The sequence below is a fragment of the Rutidosis leptorrhynchoides genome, chromosome 11, assembly GCF_046630445.1.
Source record: "Rutidosis leptorrhynchoides isolate AG116_Rl617_1_P2 chromosome 11, CSIRO_AGI_Rlap_v1, whole genome shotgun sequence".
NCBI classification, from domain to species: Eukaryota; Viridiplantae; Streptophyta; class Magnoliopsida; order Asterales; family Asteraceae; genus Rutidosis; species Rutidosis leptorrhynchoides.
Genome location: NC_092343.1, coordinates 27,498,861 through 27,522,297, shown reverse-complemented (window position 1 = coordinate 27,522,297; position 23,437 = coordinate 27,498,861). Strand labels below are relative to the sequence as shown.

General features: G+C 31.2%; 1 non-coding gene across 1 annotated transcript; it reads right to left on the bottom strand.

Moving 5' to 3' along the window:
• Positions 1 to 20,161: 20,161 nt before the first annotated feature.
• On the bottom strand, positions 20,162 to 20,268 carry LOC139879275 (small nucleolar RNA R71). Its single transcript, XR_011770126.1, has one exon. It is a non-coding gene; the product is annotated as a small nucleolar RNA R71 (small nucleolar RNA).
• Between the last annotated feature and the right edge of the window lie 3,169 nt (positions 20,269 to 23,437).

Here is a 23,437-nt window from a genome sequence, read left to right as displayed (position 1 = left end):
ATCTAATTACGATGCATATTATGAACCGGTTCATAAACTCATTTAGTCTCAACAATGTTATAATCGTTCTTCAATATTCATGTTGTGCATTATGATGCACGTATACATGAGTTGTTATTCACCTCGTAAGCCCTTTATGGTTGTTGTAGAATATGTCATCGACCCTATAGAATCACAATAGTTTTCTCAACATCCTTTCAAGCACTAGTTTATTTTTGAAAAGTAAGAACGCTTTGGATTAACTACACTTGAATACGCCTTAACGAATGAAGCCCGCGTTGAGTAAATTCCGTCAACTAAATGTTACCCTCTTTTGTTTTATGTATATATATATATATATATATATATATATATATATATATATATATATATATATATATATATATATATATATATGTGACACCGCAATTTTTTTTTTTTTTAAGATACGAGGCGGAAGCATTTATTTATTAATTATAATATAAACATTAACTATTGCTAAGACAACTACTGTCACGTGTCATTACAAAATACATGTTTATACGGAGAAGATGTAGTTACAATCAGTTTACAAAAGATCACAGTTTAAACTATAAAAGATCACATCAGAGTTAATCCCGTCAAACATAACATCATCATGCCCGTCTTCTCCCAAAAGCACTATCTACAAAAGCTATCAACCTGCAGGGAGGAGATGGAGGGGAATTAGCACAAAGCTAAGTGAGTACGACTAACTACAGACCATAGCATACATAACTGTTATACTAATCATGTCACATAGTCTAACACACAAACATCACCCAAGTGCCGTCTACAGAGACTCTGGCGGCTCGGCCAAACCATTAACCACCAGCTGATCGGACTGGGGCTTACCAGAAGTTCCTCCACCGCTGTATGTATATACATAATCCACACGCGACGGACGCGTCTTTCACATATATATACCACAGAGGAACCCAACCCGCAGGTTGATCTCTCCTACCGAGGCTACCACACAATAGGGACGCACTGGGCTTCAGCAGACAAGCATCAACTAACATGCAGTCATCAAAAGAAGTAACTAACCACAACAATAAGTATATCTAACAAGCATGGCAATCATAATATAACATGCTTCTATATACTATATTCTCCAGTTAGTCCCACTCACCAATTACCAGCAAACGAGAAGGTATTCAGCTATCTAATCACTAAACCTTCTCTTTCTCCTTTTCTCCTGAGAAAAACATATGCACAAGTTAATTTCTATCCGATAGCACAAAACAGCACAATACTGAAATTTTTGTCAGAAAAAGTATCCGCTAAATTTTTTTTGCTTAACACTTATGCACTTTCAAAATTTACATCAAAATCATCAAAATAAAAGCGGGCAGCATAACGGCTAAAAAATCAACCCTTGGTAAAATATTTCACTGCCCAAGACACTCGGCCGACTGACTTCACTCACTCGGCCGAGTGTCTAGTCACTCGGTCGATGGTCTTATACAAACACACTCGGCCGTGGGTCATACACACTCGGTCGATGGTCTCGTCGATCGGTCCTTTATCAACGCTACTAGGGACCACTTCTTTCAGATCAATGAAGTTGAAAAGGAATAGAGTATACAAAGCTGTCACTCCAAGAACTCGAATAGTTGTGAGCTTAACTACCTGTGCAAAGAGAACTAGTTCGGGTGGAAACCCTGATCAGTAATGAGGCTAGTCTCCCCCCCCCCCTGAATGAAGAAGTAGTAAGGCCCCCTTCCCGCGTGATCTTCGCACCTCAGATCAAGAGGAAGGGTAGCTTGTCAAGCTGGCCGGCCGACCGTGTTCATCTGCAGAAGCTGAAAACAAAGTGACGGATTTCACCCAAAATCGCCCAATTCTTGCTCTAAAGCTCGATTATGACCTCAAAACTGACCAAATCGAAGAGACTATACATTAAGAAACATAAACCCACAAGATTTGGACTCAATCGGGCTTAGATGTAAAACTTAGGTCTAACGACTAAATCGTAATGTTTTATGCATGTATGTTTAATTTAGTCGTTAGATAGTTTTGATAAATCATAAGTTAGTTACATATGCGGTTGAGATAAGGTATATGATATGCATGTCGTTGGAAAGCTAGCGAAAAATTAAGAACTTTTCATTTTAGATATCAAATGATTTCGATGAACGGATTAGAAGTTATAGTCAATTGAATTTTTGTATTATTATTAAAAATGATTATTGTTATCGTCGTTATTATCGTCGTTATAATTATTATCTAATTATTATTATTATTATTATTATTATTATTATTATTATTATTATTATTATTATTATTATCACTATCGTTATTAATAAAAGGTATTATCATTAAAAATTGTTATTTTTACTATCGTTATTATCGTTAAAGTTATAATTAGTATTATTATTATTATTATCATTAAAATAGTTATTAGTATTATCATTAACATTATCATAATATTTATTATCCTTAGTATTATTATAATTAAAACTAATATTAGTAACACCTAATTATTATGATTACTTTTATTAATATGGACGTGATATTATTTTATCAAATAAATATACGATACAAAGATATTTTACTACGTGTATTATAATTACATTAATAATACCTATCATATTATTTTTATGATATTAATTGAATTTTATAAATTTTATTAGTATATGTTATTATATAAATTTTAATATAAAATTTTATTTATTGATAAATGAATTATATTATTTACTCTAATAAAATCTGTTAAAAATATCTAAATATATAAAACGACTACGTTTAAACTATATAATAATCATGTATAAATTTTGGAAGTCATTTTGGTCAAGTTGACTTTTGTTGACTTTTGCATATTAGACTCGAGCATTAGGATTGTGATACACTACGACTTGACCTAAATTGTTAAACAGACATTGACCAACATATATATATATATATATATATATATATATATATATATATATATATATATATATATATATATACACACACTTAATAGGTTCGTGAATCCGAGGCTAACCTTGCACTTGTTCAATGCCATCCTATGCTTAATTACTATTAAATACAGTATTGTGAGTTTCATTTGCTTCATTTTTAAATGCTTTTGCAATATATATTTTTGGGACTGAGAATACATGTGTTGCTTTTATAAATGTTTTACGAAATAGACACAAGTAATCGAAACTACATTCTATGGTTGGATTATTAAACCGAATATGCCCCTTTTTAGTCTGGTAATCTAAGAATTAGGGAACAGACACCCTAATTGACGTGAATCCTAAAGATAGATCTATTGGGCCCAACAAGCCCATCCAAAGTACAGGATGCTTTAGTACTTCGAATTTATCAAGTCCGAAGGGAGTCCCGGAATGATGGAGATATTCTATATGCATCTTGTTAAGGTCAATTACCAGGTGTTCAATCCATATGAATGATTTTTGTCTCTAAGTATAGGACGTATATTTATGAGAAATGGAAATAGAAATCTTGTGGTCTATTAAAATAATGGAAATGATTGTTATGATAAACTAATGAACTCATCAACCTTTTGGTTGACACTTGAAAGCATGTTTATTCTCAGGTATTAAAGAAAACTTCCACTGTGCATTTGCTCATTTTAGAGATATTACTTGGAGTCACTCATGGCATATTTCAATTGCATTCAAGTCGTTGAGTTCAATAATGATTATTATTAAGTAAATGACAGATTAGGTCATTTATAGTTTGGATATTATGAAATGGTATGCATGCCTGTCAACTTTCAATGTAATGAAAGTCTGTCTTTTAAAAACGAATGCAATGTTTGTAAAATGTATCATATAGAGGTCAAATACCTCGTAATGTAACCATATGTTATTATATTCGTCCTTACGGATTTGGACGGGTCGCTTCATGTGGTATCAGAGCGGTGGTCTTAGCGAACCAGATCTTGCATTAGTGTATCTAACTGATAGTTATTAAGATGCATTAGTGAGTCTGGACTTCGACCGTGTCTGCATGTCAAAAAGTTTTGCTTATCATTTCTTGTCGAAAATTACTTGCTTATCATTCTTAGTCTAGACACATCTTACTGCATTGATTGCATGAATAGTGTATAGACAAAATTCATATCTTAGCGTATCTGCTAATTCATATCTTAGCACATCTGTTACTGTAAACTTTGTCTGACATATTCCATAAATTCCTCCGTAGTCTACGAAATCTTTTGTTCTATATATATAGATATTCTATATAATTAGAATACCATCCGATAATCGGAAATCATATTATATCGAAAAATCTTTTATTCAATCGTACGAAATGGAGCACTCCACTAGTTCAAGTCCCTCGAATTTCGATATGGAATCCCACCCAAGCTCCGAAAGCGGTGTGACCGAAATGGATCAACCAATTAGCCATCATCTATTCTGGATGAATTGGGGATGGGTTCGTAGCCTCCTCAATCATTGGAGACAAGAAGAAGGTGATCCTTTCCATCCACCACATTGCCCTCTTGGCGAAGAATCTGAAGTACTTACCGGCGAACCTATCTGAAACACCATTTTCTCTCTCATTTCCAGAGTATCTCGTCACGATTATATACTACATCAAATTCTAGATTTTATTTATCCGCTCATCCGAACCGACAATCACCCCGGTGTAATAGAAGAAGTCAACGAACTTCGCGCTCGGGTAGTGACTTTGGAGAATATGGTGCAAAGATTACAAACACCAGCAGCAGCATCAGCAGCATAACCAGTACCACCATCGGCAACACCAACAGAACCATTACCACCACCAACAACAACATCCGCATCCCACACCTTAACATCACAATCGGTACCTCGAGCATCAACATCACACACACCATAAATACCAAAGAATACCAACAGCATCAATAGTACCGTGAACATCACCAGCACAGTCAGTGCCGTCAGTATCATCAGAATCAACAGCACCTATAACATCACAAACTCCGTTAGTTCAATAATCACCGTGGACATCATTACTAATCAATAACGCGTATATTGTATCAACAAGTTATGAAGTATTAACTCATTCCCTCTGAAGAAATTATATGTATATTATATATATATATATATATATATATATATATATATATATATATATATATATATATATATATAAATTTTGAGATCAAAATAAATCTTTCCGTACTAAGCTATTATGTGTGAATTTTAACTACTCGGTTAATTCATATTATTAATATGCAATAATATACGTCCTTCGTCCGCAACTTCATCATCATTAACTACAATCTCTGTCTCAATTTAATAAATTTCAATTCATAATAAATCAAGTGTATTATTCAAATATATGTTTGATTTTATATTTTCATCATCAATGTACTTGAAACTTTTCAGATAACATTATTCGTACCTTGCGAAGTTCACAAGAGTTCCACCAACACCAACATCATGCATCAACAAATAACGAAGTATAATTCATAATTTCAATTTCATTAAATAAATACTCCGTAAAAGTTATGTAATTTCTAAAGTCTTTAAGGATTATTCAATTCTAGTTTCAACCGAAAATCAAATGAGTTTAATATTAACTCATTACATCTATGTTACATCTGAAGAAATATACACATATATATTTCCATAAAGATTGTAATAAAATTCTTTTATACAAAATATTAATTGTGAAAATCTTTTTTTAACAGGTAGGTAATACCCGAGAGATATATAAATTTACAATTAATATGTTACATTCTTCGATTCCGATTCAACAAATCATCCACTATACTCCTACTTTCACAACTATATACATTTGTTTATAGAAATCAAAACAACCATACTCATTCAAACCTAGTTACATATTCTGATTTTGAAACTTCAAAATTCAATTCGAGATATAACCGGTATCACCACTCTTAGATTCCTACATCTTTCAAAACTATACTTTGACTTCAAAACTGTGATAGAACAACATTTATATTCATAAAAATACTTGTATCATTCAAACTCCTAGAACATCGTATGATTACAAACTGTGTTTAAACCCTTCGAAATTCCTGAAGACACTTCAAATAATGAACAATCGAGATGATGATCCAACCACATGTTACCCACAGTCATGCACCTGAAAAAATCTCGAAACCAAAGTCATAGTTTAACACGTACCTGCGTCAGATTCTTTGGCATTTATTAGCAAAAATAACTTTGCAATTTCTTTTCAAAGTATCCAGTTTTGTCACCGCTCCAGCAAGTCAACTTCGACTTCTCAGTCGAAACAGTCTTATTATAACTTTGATATATACGTTGTCCTCTTGCCATCGTTACCGGGGAACCTTTTACATTCCACCATATTAACAGTAAACGTATCAACAACTTCACGGATCTTTGACTCTCCGAAAAATCATTATATCGAAACCCCATCATTTACTCATCTGCATCTTGTGACAAGAATTGTCATGTCAATTACCAAGAATTTGTAATAAGTATTTTGAAATCTTGTAGCATGTCTACGCCAACAGTTATATGTGTACACATAACGTCTATCTCCTAGACTTATATACTTCGAATGCGAAGTTTCTGAAAAACACCCCAATCTACGATTTAGTTCTCCGAATTTTTGGAAAAACTGAATGAAGCAGCAAAACTATAGACAACCGTAACGATCAAAAGTTTGATGATAAAGAATAGTGTGTTGGCAAAGCTCTAAAAAAGAGAAGGTTTGGAACTAGAAAACGGATTGAGCAAAGTATGAAGGAGGCTGTGGACAAATCACAAAGACTAAACCTGCCTTCAAAGAATTCAAATGATTCAGTATCTGCTAAAGTCATTATCAAATACCTTTCTCCTGACTCTAAACCCTTGTGAACAATATCCTTCGTCATCCATCGATATTAGAAATTCTAAGGTATCATCGTATCTTTCATTATAAATATCCTCAATATTTTTGAGGATATCTTCATGACTATCCTTATCTAAAATCAACTATCTCTTCGAGCTATCTGTATTACAACATAAAGGGAACTGTTTAGTTTCTATATTCTGAAAATCTTTGAAGTTTAAAATATGAATGTTTTAAAGAAGTGTTGGGGACTGAAGCATGAGTTAGTATAATATAATGACACTTGATCAACGTGATTATATTACAGTAAGTCATGCTGAGTTTCTAAATGGAACATGATGATTCACAGACCACATCGTCATCATGTGCCACGTAACACGACTCTTACATTTATAACAACACGAAAATTTCCGACAAAATTTAAACAAAATCTTTATATGATTTCAATAAACCTCGACTAATTCCAGCAATTCACGAACAAATAACTATAAATAAAAATATATATACTTAATTATACATATAAAATGTGTAAATATTAAATAATCAAGAAATATTATTATATAAAATATAATTATTTATTAATAATATGTATATATTAAACTTAATTATAAGTAAAAATATTATATTAATATTACTTTTATCATTATTATTAACATTAATAATAATGATAACATCAGATTTGATACCCACAATTTGTTATATTAATAATAATGTTATTATGATTATTATCATTAATATTATTATTATGAAAAATAAGATTTTAATAACTTTACTAAAGTAATAAATTACTAGTTATCATTAATAATATCAATATTATAATTAGTAATAAAATTATGATTACTATTATTAGCATTAATTCATTATTATTATTATTAAAATAAGTATTATTATGAAAATATCATTTATTATTAATGATATTATTATTATTATCATTAATATAATTACTACTATTATTATATGATTATTATTATTAATATAATTGTTATTAATTTGTATTATTATTATAAATATAATTATTAATTATTAATATTAAATAAAAAATAAAAAGTGACATATACCTAATTTATGTCATTGATTTTTTAATCTCGTGATCTGCTATTTTTTTATTATTTTTTTATCTGTATTTTTTATTTTTTAATATTTTTGGTTCCTGATTGATTCATTGTCGATGTCCATAATCATTAAACAATGAAAAAATTTCTGCTTTACACATCTGAATAACATCATCATTATCATTATATATTGGTTGGAGTTGCAGTAATTGAGGATCAAACAGAAAAATAAATAAGAAAAACCATTACCTCTGTTCTTGTTCATATTTCAAAAAAAATCGATTTCGAACCCAATTTCAAAATCCTTAATTGTAGTTATGTTAGGAATCTCCTATATAAACTATCTGCAAAGTTCCAAATCCCAATTCTTTTTATCGAGTTTAAATTTTCGAGTCAAAGTTTATGAAAAAAAAAGTCAACAATTGTTCTTGATCAAATTCGAGTTTATTTTGATGATTCAGATTAAGTTAACGATTTGTAAAGTTTCTAGGAGTGATTTTAAACATAATTCATGTTGTGATCATAGTCTATAACGTCATACAAATCAAAATCATTATTATTATTTTTTCTTTCTGCCGCAACAGCAACAGCACCCATAATTTTTTTTTTCATTTTTTTTTCATTAATCTCAAATAAGTGGTTTCTATATTGAATATTAAATACTAAAATCGATTGTTATTAAGATTAAAATGGTTTTTGGGTTCTGTCAATTTAATTTCACGAAGGAGATGAAAAGGGAAAAACAAAAGTATGATCGAGTTAAATATAAATGAAACTATATATTAAAACAGAAAAACAAAGATAGTCCATTGGTTAGGGGTGTTGGTGTTTAGCAAGAGGTCTCGGGTTCGAGCCGGGTTAGGGGCAATTCTTTTTATAAAAAGCTTTTGAAAGGTAGTTTTTTTTAAAAAACTCTTATTATTATTATTATTATTATTATTATTATTATTATTATTATTATTATTATTATTATTATTATTATTATTATTATTATTATTATTGCTATTATTACTAGTATTATTATTTATGATTATGATTATTATTATTATTATTATTAAGTATTACTATTATTATTAATATTAACATGATCATTAAAATATCTATTAAAACTATAATTATTATTAAACTTACCATTATTATTAATATCATTTTTGCTAAAACTATCATCTTTACTTTTTAATTATTAGTAAAACTATTATTTATATTAAAATTACTATTATTACCATTATTATTATAATTATTAGTAAATCATTATTATCGAAACTATCATTTTTACTAATAAATATTTTATACATCGAGTACACTTATTTCATATGCTACAATTATATTTCATATAATTATATATCAAACATATTAACATTTTTATATAAATATTCATATATAACAAACTAGGTATTTTTAATATAATACTAACCAAATATGAATTAATATAACTATATAAATATTAATCATTTTAAATATATATACACCAATCAAATATATATGATATATAAAATAAGTTATAATATATAAATTTGTTCGATTACAAGTATATGTGTTAATATGTATACTTGATATAGGTTCGTGAATCCGAGGTCAACTCTGTACTTGTTCAGTGCCATCATACACATATTTACTACAAACTATCGTATCGTATAGTGAGTTCATCTGCTCCCTTTTTATATATATATATATATATATTTTTGGGCTGAGAATAAATGCAATATTTGTATAACTGATAGACACAAGTACAAACTATTATGCGACCAACATGAGTACTTATATTGTGGTGATATGTAACATGTTATTGTGTTCATATGAAACATGCAAAACCCTGCTTTGTAATATCATTAATTGCTAGATAATGAAGAGGCAAACGGAATTATTATAAATAGCACTATTGGGAGTAACGTCCCGCACTATTGACCTCAGGTCAATTGGTGGTATAATAATGATCTCGACAATTACATATGTATTGTCTCGGGATAAAATCGTTTAGTTTTGATATTATACGCTCATGGCATACTTTTGATATACATGATATATCGTCTTTTATTAAATCTTGTGATCTATTACTGAAATCATTATTTATGACAAACCTATGAACTCACTCAACTTCGTGTTGACTTTTTAAACATGTTTATTCTCAGGTACTTAAATATTACTTCCGCTGTATATTTGCTACTTTGATGATGATTGCTTGCTATGCTTGGAGTCTTCATTACATATCATATCAATTAAAGACAATTAATGGTCTAAATACAATGTAATCTATTTATCTTCCACTGCAAAACTCAATAAAACATCTCATATAGAGACGTTCTCGTTTATACAACTATGATTTGATATAATTAGTCACAAATAATCCATGCCCTATTTGGGGGTGTGACATAAATGGTATCAGAGCAGTTTTGTTGTAGAGAACCAGGATTGCATTTTATGTGTGCCTTATACAATTAGGTACCTTAGCAATGTAGGACTACAACTTTCCTTGACCATAGTGCCTTTAATTGTTGCCTTTAATTGATAAATGTTATACCATACCTTAGAAACTTTACTTATTAAATTCTTTAATCTTTCTTAGAATGCTTAGCCAACCTAAGAACTCTGCTCACTCTCCTAAGTACTCTCCCATTCCGACATCATATTTAATTGCGACACTATGATTTCTGAAATTCTCGACATTCCTTTGTCATCTATCATGGTTTTGTGTATTACATATGTATTACATGAAATGTTATCCATGATTTTTGAAATCTCTACTATTCAAATTCATTACTTTCAAAATCTTTGCATTCTCGTAATTTTTAATCATTGAATTTTCTTGACGAGTGGTGTCTACGAAACTCTAGAATGGAAGGGTTTGGATTACTGATTTAAAGGATCCTATAGCTCAAGCCCCTAGACCTGAATAGGCCACTATGAATTGAAAGTCTTTAATCGAAAGTATATCTATCAATCCTTGTTGGAAATCATTTGCTTAATAATTAAAGTCTCGACACGTCATACTGCGATTATTGCATAGATGATGTACAGACAAATTCATATCTTATCATATCTATCCCAGTAAACTTTTTCTAACACTTTTCCTAAATTTCCTCTATAAATTATGGAAATCTTTTGCTATATATACTTATTCAAAGAAACGAATATATCATTCAGTAACCAGCACTCATTTCATATTAAACCCTACTCCAAACACATATTATGGATTCCTCGAACTCCTCGAGCTCCAATGGCAGTGTAACCGGAAAGAACGAACCAATCAGTCATCATCTATTCTGGATGAATTGGGGATGGGTTCGTAGTCGACTCAATCAATGGAGGCAAGAAGAAGGTGATCCTTTCCACCAAGCGAATTCACCTCTTTGTGAAGAACCTGAAGCGCTTACCGGTGAACCAGTCCGAAACACCATTTTATCTCTTCTTTCCAGGGTATCCCGTCACGATTATATAATATCGAAGATTTTAGATCTTATTCACCCCCTTGTTCCAACCGCCAATCATCACAGAATAATAGAAGAAGTCAACGAGTTTCGCGCTCGAGTGGTGGCTCTGGAGCATCAGCAGCACCAGCAGCAGCACCAGCACCACCAGTACCAGCAATACCGCCAACATCACCAAAACCGTAAGCACTGAAAGCACCAGCAGCATCACAAGCTCCGCAAACTCCAAAACTACTGAAGACAGCAACACCATAGATATCAAGAAATATTAGTAATAATGAGTTAAGATGTATTGACTCATTCTTCCTGAAGAATTATATATGTATACTTTATATATATATATATATATATATATATATATATGGTTTGGAACAATAATAAATCTTTTCGTACTAAGCTATTACGTGTGAATCTTAACTAGTATGTACTACTTGGTTAATTCATATCACTAATATGCTATGATGTACATCCTTCGTTAATGACTTAGCAATCGTTAATCACTGCTTCAACACAATAAACTCCATTTCATAATAAATCAAGTGTAACTACGAATGTATTGATTCATAACTTCATTAGCGAAATATTTCGCGACAATTATGAAATCTCTAAGGTTTTGGAGATTATTCATTCTCGTTTCAACCGTAAATCAAATGAGTTTAATATTATATTAACTCATTAAATCCATGATTACATCTGAAGGAAAATATATATGTACGTATATTTTCATAAAGATTGTAATTAAAAATTCTTTTATACAAACTGTTAATTGTGAAAATATTTTTAACGGGTAGGTAATACCCAAGAAATATTTAGATTTCACATTAATATGTTACACCGTACATTCTTCAGTTCTGATTCAACCAGTCATTAACTATACCACTTACATCCACAGATATATGTAGTCGTTCACCAAAGAACAACCATTTTCATACAAATTCGATTACATATTCTAATTTTGACAGAACTGAATACAAGTCAAGATTCAATAGGACATCACTCTTAGATTCCTACGTCTTTCAAAGCTATACTTTGACTTCAAAATTGTACTAGAACATCACTTCTATTCATAAAACCTAGAAAAATATTCGTTCAAAATTCTCGAACATTATACATATCTTGACGGTTACCATATGCGTTCAAACTCTTCAAAATTCATGAAAACACCTCGGATTGATAATCAATGATTCAGATTCGTTAACCTTGAGAATGCTGACGAAGCAGCAAAAGCTATAGATAGTCTTAATGGCCAAAAGTTTGATGATAAATATCTTTGATATTTCTGAAGATATTTTCATCATAAATATCTTCGATATTTCTGAAGATATTTTCATAAATATTCACGTTCGAAATTATATACCTCTTTGTGCTCTCTGTATTACATTATATTGGAAACTTCTGTAAAACCTAAGTATAAATTATGAATGAATTCTAGAGAAGTGTTGAGAATTGAAGCATGAGTTAGTATAATATAATGACGTCAGGCTAACGTGATTATATTACAGTAAGTCATGCTAAATTTTTAATGGAAGATGATGATTCATAGACTTTTTAATCATCATTTGCCATGTTACATAACTCTTTCATTCTATTTAACCTCTAAACATATCAAGAAAATATTTTTCTTGATGATTCGGTCTTTTCCGGATATTCTGGTAATTTGACAAATCAAATCGTGCTATTACCTTTCCTTTCTGCTTTGTATATTATGGTCATTCGAAACTTCATACCTACGAATTCTGGACCATTATTTACTTTACAAAAGCATGAAGCTTTGACATATAAGGGAAAATATAAAGTCCGATAACGACACCGAAATTACAAACCGTGTACATCAATGCGTATAGCGACATAAAGACTCGGGAGAATTAAAAACACTATAACCCCAAGGTAAAAGTAGAAGAAAATAAATTCCTCTGGTGGTAAATGAAAAAAAAGAATGACTAAAACGATAGTCAGAAAAATATCCAGGATAAGAACTGGATGGAGCATTTTCACAATCTTTGGAAGTATGAATTGAGGAAGAAAGTATGAATTGAGAAGTGGTGAAGATAATAAAACGGAAGAAGCTAATTTATATCAAAATTCCAAATACAGCAATCGAGGCAATTCACCGCATTTAATCAAATAAAATCCCAATTTCCGTAAATACCGTAGAATCAAATCTTATAGATTATGAAGATTTCTTTAAATCCCTTGAATTCCGAAAATCAACTTTAACTATGTCAAAAGTTAAGACGAACATTTAATTTCCTCATTTCAATCTTTTACGATAGCTTCCTTTATACTCTTCCTGTAATCGAATCGTTTCATCCATATAACCCAATGTTGATAAAACTCTATTTTTCAACTCATATTCATCATTCTTGTTGTAAACAATGACGATCTCTATCAAATTTCATGACTGTGATTTTCATGAACTCCTCTCTATTTTGTCTACCCTAATATTGTGGCATAAACGCTCAAGATTTAAATAAGCTCACTATTATAACACATTTCATGTGTATTGAAATGCTTGTATGACGTCATCATCTCCTTCTGAGGAAACCAAATCAATGACTGATAATGCTAAAAACGAACATATATTTCATAGCATTATCCCTCAAGAAAGACAAGCTTTTAGTTGCAATTGTTCTATTTACAAGTGATATTCGTTTAAATAATAAAAGGTGAAGACAAAACACAGATTCAACGAATTGAAGACGCAAACGACCAAAAAGCTCAAAAGTACAAAGTACAATCAAAGTGGTTCAAATTATTGGTGAGAAACGTCTCAAAATTACAAGAGTACAAGTCGCAAAATGCAAAATACAAGATATTAAATTGTACGCAAGGACGTTCGAAATCCGGAACCGGGTCCAAAGTCAACTCTCAATGGACTAAAAATTACAAGTCAACTACGCACATCAAGTATTTTTGGCGCCGCTGCCGGGGAAGACATAAACGCCGAAAGCGCAACGCTATATAGAAAAATTTTAGTTTAGTTTTGTAAAAATACGCTTTTATAAAAATACGTTTTAAATATTGAAAATATAAAAATATAAAAAGAAAAGAAAAACAAAAAAATTATACATTTTTAATAGTTTGTTAAATATATATAAAATTATAAAGTTTTTATTTTTATTAAGTTTTTATTTAATTTTTACATATATTTTATATTTTATATATATATATTAAAACAGAAAATTAAAACAGAAAATAATAATAAAAGTAATCGGCCCGGTACTGTAGCAGCCCAGGTTCTGGCCCGAATTCGCAGACCATGCGACCGCATGGTATTACAACGGTCAGGCCATGCGATCGCATGACCTGATTTGACAAGTCTGAAACCTCAGCTGACCAGTTTAGGGTTTAAATTATTAATAATTATTATTATTAAACCCTAATTAGGGTTATATTTAATAATAATTTGTTTTAGTTTTTATTTAATTTGTATTTTTAGTTTAATTAGTTTCATAAATATATAAAAGTAATAGTTTTATAAAATAAATAATATAAAAATAATATTTTTATAAAAATTGTACTTTTTACAACTTTAAGTTTATTTTTATATTTTGTTTCTTTTTATTTATTTTAGCGTTTTTTTTTTGTATTTTTTCGTATTTAGTTTTAAGATATAGTTTTTGCCATAGTTATTTTTATTTCTAGATTTTTAGGCTTTGCCGTAAAATCCCTTAAGTACTTTTTCTTTAGACTAAGATTTATGTGCTTTAGAATTTTGCGACGCCGTTTTTATATTTTAGTACTTTTTTAAGTTATTGCCGTTTTAGGATATAGAATTTCTTTTAAGCTTTAATATCTTTAGACGCAACTTTTAATTTTTAGTTTTTAGACTTTTTAGTTTCGACGCGCTACTTTCTTATTTTTATTTTTCGACCATTTATTTTTCGACGTTTTTTCGATGCGCTCTTTTTCTTTCTTATTTTTTGCCACTCTAGTTTTTAGGACATAGAATGTTCTATTTCTTCTCTAAAATCTCTTTAAATTTCAACGAAAAATTATTTTAAGTGGTTAAATTGATAGACATCCAAATTTTCTGCTTCGTAGTAATAGTTGGATTTGTTAGTGGCTGAGTTGTGGGCTTCCGATTTAAAGGGTCCTGGCTCCCTGCTGCATCTATTGGCTATTCGAAACGTGGGCAAAAGCAGAAAAGTCTATTAATTTGATAACTTAAATAATTTTTATCTTTTATAACTAATAGGATATTCAGTGAATACACGGAGCAAAACGTTCACCACCTTTTATACGTTCACCACCTGTAACTCCATCAAAACATCTAGCCAATATTGTCGCCGTTGATTTTTCTTTAGAATCGTCATCCAGTCAACCAAGTACTCCAATTCAAATTTCCGATAATCCATTTTTTGAACCCGACCTCACAATTGAGAATCCGGAGGATATTCAGGGACAATTCAGAGATCCTGAACCATTAATCTTTCCTCCGGAACCACCAATCATTCAAACAGAAATTGTCAAGGAACCAACAGTTAAATCAGAATCCTATAGTGATTCAGATTCAACAAATTCAATCATGGAAAATCTGGAACCTCTAAGTATGGAAGACCGAATGCGAGCTAAACGCACTGGTCAAGGTCACGCAATTACTCAACCTGACATTAATGCGCCAGATTATGAAATCAAAGGACAAATCCTACACATGGTAACTAATCAATGCCAATTTAGTGGTGCGCCGAAGGAAGATCCAAATGAACATCTTCGAACTTTTAATAGGATCTGTACACTATTTAAAATAAGAGAAGTGGAGGATGAACAGATATATCTCATGTTATTTCCCTGGACTTTAAAGGAAGAAGCCAAAGATTGGTTAGAATCGTTACCTGAAGGGGCGATTGATACATGGGATGTTTTAGTTGAAAAATTAATCGTTACCTGAAGGGGCGATTGATACATGGGATGTTTTAGTTGAAAATTTTCTTAAACAATTCTTTCCGGCATCTTTAAGACGTGAGACTTCAAGGAGAAATTGTTACGTTCACACAAAAGCCAAATGAAACTTTATATGAAGCGTGGACCAGATTTGGAAAGTTATTGAGAGGATGTCTGCAACATGGTTTAGACACTTGTCAAATAGTACAAATATTCTACCAAGGATGCGACATTACTACAAGGAAAGACATAGATATAGCAGCTGGTGGTTCCATTATGAAGAAAACCGCAACTGACGCTTACAAAATTATTGATAACACTGCTTCCCACTCACATGAGTGGCATCAAGAAAAAGATATCGTTAGATCATCTAAAGCAGCTAGAGCCGATTCTAGCCATGTGATAAGGCTAAAAAGGAACATATATTTCATAGCAAAATCCCCCAAGAAAGATAAGATTTTAGTTGCAATTGTTCCATTTTCAAGTAATATTCGTTTATATTTAATAAGTGCGAAGACAAAAGGCGAAAACGAAGATTTGAAGACGCAAAGGTCCAAAAAGCTCAAAAGTACAAGATACAATCAAAAAGGTTCAAATTATTGATGAAGAACGTCTAAAAATGACAAGAGTACAAGTTACAAAACGCAAAGTACACGATATAAAATTGTACGAAAGGGCGTTCGAAAATCCGGAACCGACACATGAACCAACTTTCAACGCTCAACGCAACGGATCTGAAAGTACAAGTCAACTATGCACAAGAATATAATATAATATTTAAATAATTCATAATAAGAATAATATTAAATATTAAAAAGTTGTTAATTGAGCATAGATCAGGGGTCATAAGTGAAAATTTCAATTTATCATTTGCCTATAAAAGGCCATCTAAATCGATGATTTAGATACACCTTTTCAATTCTCTTTCTTTGTAACATATATATTTATATTTATAATATTAATTTTAATTTTAAGTTTAATAATAATTTTGGGGTAGTGTAACAAATGTTTAACGGGTTTTAAGTCGGAACTCTGTCCGTGTAACGCTACGCTATAAATAATCATTGTAAGTTATGTTCTTCCTTTTTAAATTAATGTCTCGTAACTAAGTTATTATTATGCTTATTTGAGCCGAAGTAATCGTGATGTTAGGCTAAAATATTAAGATGGGGTTATTGAACTTTGGACCATAATTAAGGTTTGGGCAAAAGACCGACACTTGTGGAAATTGGACTATTGACTATTAATAGATGGGGGGTATTGTCTAATTGAGTGACAACTCATTGGAATCTGTCGAACCTATTTTCAAATTAATTAACCTAATAATTAATAATGATTATGGTTGTCCTATTTAGTGACGTTCATATGGAATCTGTTATAATCATTTAATTAATCAATTGGGTTGGGTAATTGATTATTCATTCTGATCAAGTGGATGAATTAATATTCATAAACTAATTAAAACAGGGGTGGATTACATACAGTGATAACTGGTGTAATTGTTGACAGAAGTGATAACTGCGTCACAGTTTAAATCCTTAATCAGTTGGAATATTTGACTTCGGGTATAAGGGTAATTTGACGAGGATACTCGCACTTTATTTTTATGACCGATGGACTATTATGGACAAAAACCAGATAGACGTATCAAATAAACCAGGACAAAGGACAATTAACCCATGGTAATAAATTAAAATCAACACGTCAAACATCATGATTACGGAAGTTTAAATAAGCATAATTCTTTTATTATATTTCTCATCGTATCTTTATTTACTGTCATTTTATTACTCGCAATTTTATTTACTGTCATTTTATTTATTGTCATTATTTTACGCACTTTAATTATCGTCATTTATCTTTACGCTTAAAATATAGAATCGACAAACCGGTCATTAAACGGTAAAACCCCCCTTTTATAATAATATTACTACTTATATAATTATATATATTTTGTATAAATATAGTTAAAAATATAGTAAGTATCACCAGCTCCCTGTGGAACGAACCGGACTTACCAAAAACTACACTACTCTACGATTAGGTACACTGCCTATAGTGTTGTAGCAAGGTTTAGGTATATCCCATCCGTAAATTAATAAAACTTGTGTCATATTTTGTAGTATTTCCTAGTAAAAATAATACTATTTCGTACCCTCACGCTACATCATCAAGTTTTTGGCGCCGCTGCCGGGGAGCGCTAAAACGCTATTTTTTAATTATAATAATATTGAAATAAAATATAATAATATAATAATATTGAAATAGAATATAATAATATAATAATATTGAAATAGAATATAATAATATAATAATATTTTAGAATATATTTTGAATCGTAAAAGTTTTAAAAAGTCGTATTTATTAAATACTTCAGGGGTATATTATGTAAATTGTAATTAATAATTTCTATCATGTCGCTTTCATGTGAATAGTAAATTAATTAATTTCTTTTCATTTACTATTCATGAATAGTAAATGAATTAAAAAAAAAAGTTTTGAAAAAAAAAATAATAATTATAAAAAAAAGTATTAATTTGTAAAAAAAATCATTTTTTAAAAAAAAAAAAAAAAAAATTGTAAAAAAAAAAACGTTTTTTTTTAGAAAAAAAAATTCCTTTTTAAAAAAAAAAACGTAAAAAAAAAAAAAAAAAAAACTTAAAAAAAAAAACGTAAAAAAAAAAAAAATTATTAAAAAAAAACATATTTTTTTAAGATTTTGTCTATAAAAAAAAAATGTTTTTTTTAGTTTTATTACCTTTAGATTTTTAGACTATAGTCGCAACTTTTAGTATTAAGTTTAAGTTTAGTTTTGCCATAGTTATTTTTACTTCTAGAATTTTTAGGCTTTGCCGTAAAATCCCTTAAGTGCTTATTCCTTAGACTAAGATTTAGGTGCTTTAGAATTTTGCGACGCCGTTTTTCGCGCTACTTTCTTATTTTTATTTTTCGACGCCTATTTTTCGACCTTTTATTTTTCGACATTTTTCGACGCGCAATCTATTTCTTTCTTATTTCTCGCCATTCTAGTTTTTAGGACTTAGAATTTTTTCTACTTCTTCTCTAAATTTCTTAAAATTACGAAAATTTATTTTAAGTGGTTAAATTGATAGACATCAAAATTTTCTGGTTCGTTGTAATAGTTGGATTTGTACGTGGACCGGGTTATTGGAGCCAAACAGTACTCAATTATATTGAGACCAAACGAATCCTGCCCCTCTGCTGCATCTTTTGGCTATTCGAAACGTGGGCAAAATCAGAAAAGTCTATTGATTGGATAACTTATTATAATTTTTCTTTCCTTTTAAAAACTAATAGGATATTCAGTGAATGCACCGAGCAAGACGTTCACCACCTTTTGTACGTTCACCACCTGTAACTAGATCAAGACATTTAGCAAATATAACCGCCGTTGATTTTTCTTTAGAATCGTCATCCAGTCGACCAAGTACTTCAGTTCAAATTTCCGATAATCCATTTTTTGAAACCAACCTCACAATTGAGAATCCGGAGAATACTCAGGGACAATTCCGAGACCCTGATCCACTAATTATTCCTCCGGAACCACCAATCATTCAAACAGAGATTGCTGAGGAAGAAACCATTAAATCAGAATCATCTAGTGATACCGATTCAACAAATTCAATTATGGAGAATCTGGAACCTCTAAGTATGGAAGACCGAATGAGAGCCAAACGCACCGGCCAAGGTCATGCAATTACTCAACCAAACATTAATGCACCATATTATGAAATCAAAGGACAAATTCTACATATGGTGACTAACCAATGCCAATTCAGTGGTGCGCCGAATGAAGATCCAAACGAACATCTTCGTACGTTTAGCAGGATCTGTACACTATTCAAAATCCGAGAAGTGGAGGATGAACAGATCTATCTCATGTTGTTTCCCTGGACTTTAAAGGGAGAAGCCAAAGATTGGTTAGAATCGTTACCTGAAGGGGCGATTGACACATGGGATGTTTTAGTTGAAAAATTTCTTAAACAATTCTTTCCGGCATCCAAAGCCGTGAGACTTCAAGGAGAAATTGTTACGTTCGCGCAAAAGCCAAATGAAACATTATATGAGGCATGGACAAGATTCGGAAGGATGTTGAGAGGATGTCCTCAACACGGTTTAGATACTTATCAAATAGTACAAATATTCTACCAAGGTGTCAACGTTGCTACACGAAAAGACATCGACATAACAGCTGGTGGTTCCATTATGAAGAAAACCGCAACTGAAGCTTACAAAATTATTGATAACACAGCCTCCCACTCGCATGAGTGGCACCAAGAAAAAGATATTTTTCATTCATCTAAAGTGGCTAGAGCCGATTCTAGCCATGACTTTGATTCCGTTTCAGCAAAAATAGATGCTTTCGAAAGACGAATGGAAAAGATGAATAAAGATATTCACGCAATACGAATCAGTTGTGAGCTATGCGGTGGACCACACTTATTGAAAGATTGTCACATTGAACCAACATTGGAACAACGAGAGAATGTTTCCTATATGAACCAAAGGCCTGGAAATAATTATCAAAATAATTATCAACCGCCAAAGCTAAACTTCAATCGAAATCAAAACATTCTTTACAATCCAAAAGGACCCGAAAATAACTGGTATAACCAACAAGGTCCGAATAACCAACCAACTCAAAACAACACTTTCAATCAATAAAGACCTGGCTTATATAAACCACAACAACAAACCGAAGAGAAAAAGTCAAATATGGAAGACGTGGTATTCAAGCTAGTTGAATCTCAAACACAATTTATTGAAACTCAAACCCAAACGAACGAGAGATTTGATCAGTCATTAAGAACTCAACAAGCTTCCATTTTGAATCTAGAAAAACACGTAGGTACTCTTGCTAGCATGATGAGTGAAAGGGAACAAGGAAAGCTACCGAGTAATACTGAAGTAAACCCTCGGAATGAGAATGTTAATATGGTTTCAACGAATTCTGAAAAACCAGCACCAGAAGATGGGAAGGTTTTAGATGAGAGTAACAATGAAGAAGTTACACCACCACCACCCGAGTATGTAAAGCCAGTGGTGGCACCATACAAACCACCCATCCCGTTTCCAAGAAAAGGAGTTGAGTATGAGCAAGTGATAGGTAATAAAGATTGTGATACCTCTGGAAAGAAGAAGAAGAAAAAGAATAAGAAAGTGCAAGAAACAAAAGCCGTAAATATAAACCCGGTGAAGACAGTTCCACCAAAACCTCCACCTAGGGTAGGTGATCCGGGTGAATTTATTGTTCCTTGTCTACTTAGTGATTGTGTCATGTATGATGCACTAGCAGATTTAGGTGCAAGTGTAAGTGTTATGCCTCTTTCATTATATAAGAGATTAGGTGTAGGTAAGTTAACTCCAACGGATATGAGTGTTCGACTCTTTGATCAAACCATTAAGCACCCAATTGGAATTGCCGACAACCTACCCTTTCAAGTAGGTAATTTAACCTTTCTAGTCAAATTCATTGTCATTGACATAGAAGAGGACCCAAACATTCCTCTAATTTTTGGTCGACCATTCTTAGCGTCCACCGGGGCGTTCTTTGATGTAGGAAATGGAAGAATGACACTTAAAAGTGGTGACAAATCAATCACCTTTATGATTCGAAAGTCTAAATCTCCACCAACCAAAACCGTTGAACCAACAAAAACGATTGGTAAGAACCATGTTGTTTTACCAACTTCAACGGCAGTGCTTAACAATAATAAAACGCCTAAGTGTGGGGAAAATGAAGTAACACCTAATGATGAATTGATAATAAAGAACCCCGTTGTTGATACGAAATTAAATGACCCCGTTATTAACAGTTCAATGAAGAAACTTTTTAAATGGGCTATCGATGCTAGAAGTAAGGGGAACTTTAAGTTATGTAACCGGTTAGTATCCAATCTGTCGCCTAAAGAAAAGGCGAAACTAGTTGAATTTTGGGATATTACGGAAGAAGCCGGGCACTGGCTTAAAGAAAAAGTCACAGATAGGCAAGTTGATTATGGACCAAAAGAAATTGACGATGAAGTTAATCACAATTTCGACACCACAGCTACCTAAGTGTGGGGAGATTCGAATGTTCTAAAAAGATAATGCTGTCTAAAGTTATTTGTTCTGTTCTCGTGTAGTTCCGAGAATGGAATCCGATTGGTCTTTTCCGCTAGCAGACACTAAAGAACTAGTTTTCTCCCTCCATTCTGAATTTTTGTTTTGTAGGTTTTTTTTATGAAATTAATATGCATTTTAATTTAAGTTTTTAAAAAACAAAATTTACTTTATTTCATTAAGTAAAAAAATGATTTCTAAAATTCGTCGTGAGTTGAAGATTAGGTAGTTGAACCGAAATTACTTTACCCGAGGGCGGGGCGAAAATTTTTTTCATCATTATTTTTAATTTTATTGATTTAAAGTATGCCAAAAAAAATATATTTGATTTTATAAATTTTTGAACGTGGGGTAATATACCCAACTTTAAAAATATGTATATATGTTCGTATTTTATCATGTAAACAACAGGGTAAAACAACGCACTTTCAAAGACTAACATTAAGTTCAGCAAAAGGTACTGATTTTGACGACAAGATGCAAAACAACAAATGTGATATAATAAATGAAGGAATGAACGATGAGGCGCGCCATCTATCATTCGACGAGCTTTGTAATTACAAACTGGGTATTTTTAATCACTTTTCTACACTAATCACCCTCATGAATTAATAATTATAGTCTGATTTCATGCAAATGAGGGCATTGCATGATCTCAAGTGTGGGGAAGGGTTATAAATTCTCTCGGGTTTATACTTGGCTTATTTTCTAAATATTATGAAAATTTTAAAATTTTTTTAACTAAATGAATTCAAAATCATGTTTATACATATTTATGAACGATAAAACTAGGTGTTAATGCCGAAATTATCGTTACCTCGAAAAGGACATAAATTGAGAAACACCCTAAAACGCTTGAATTCATTTAAAATGAAATAGAAGAAAATAAAAAGGCAAAGAAAGAAACTAAGTGTGGAAAGAATGTACCAAGTTATTCAATTTAAAACATATATCACATATTTTTGTACAAGATTATTGCAGGTACTTTTGCTTTGGACGATACTAATCAGTTTTACCCGGTTTACTGTAATACATTTGAAAGAAAGATGGATCTACACGATGAATCAATTTCATCATTAAAAGGAAGTAAAGTCTTCCGAAAAAGACACGCGCTTCTTGATTTAGGTCATGAAGTTGTCGTCCAGACCAGCTGTAGGTTGACGAAAAATCTAGAAAAGTCATCAC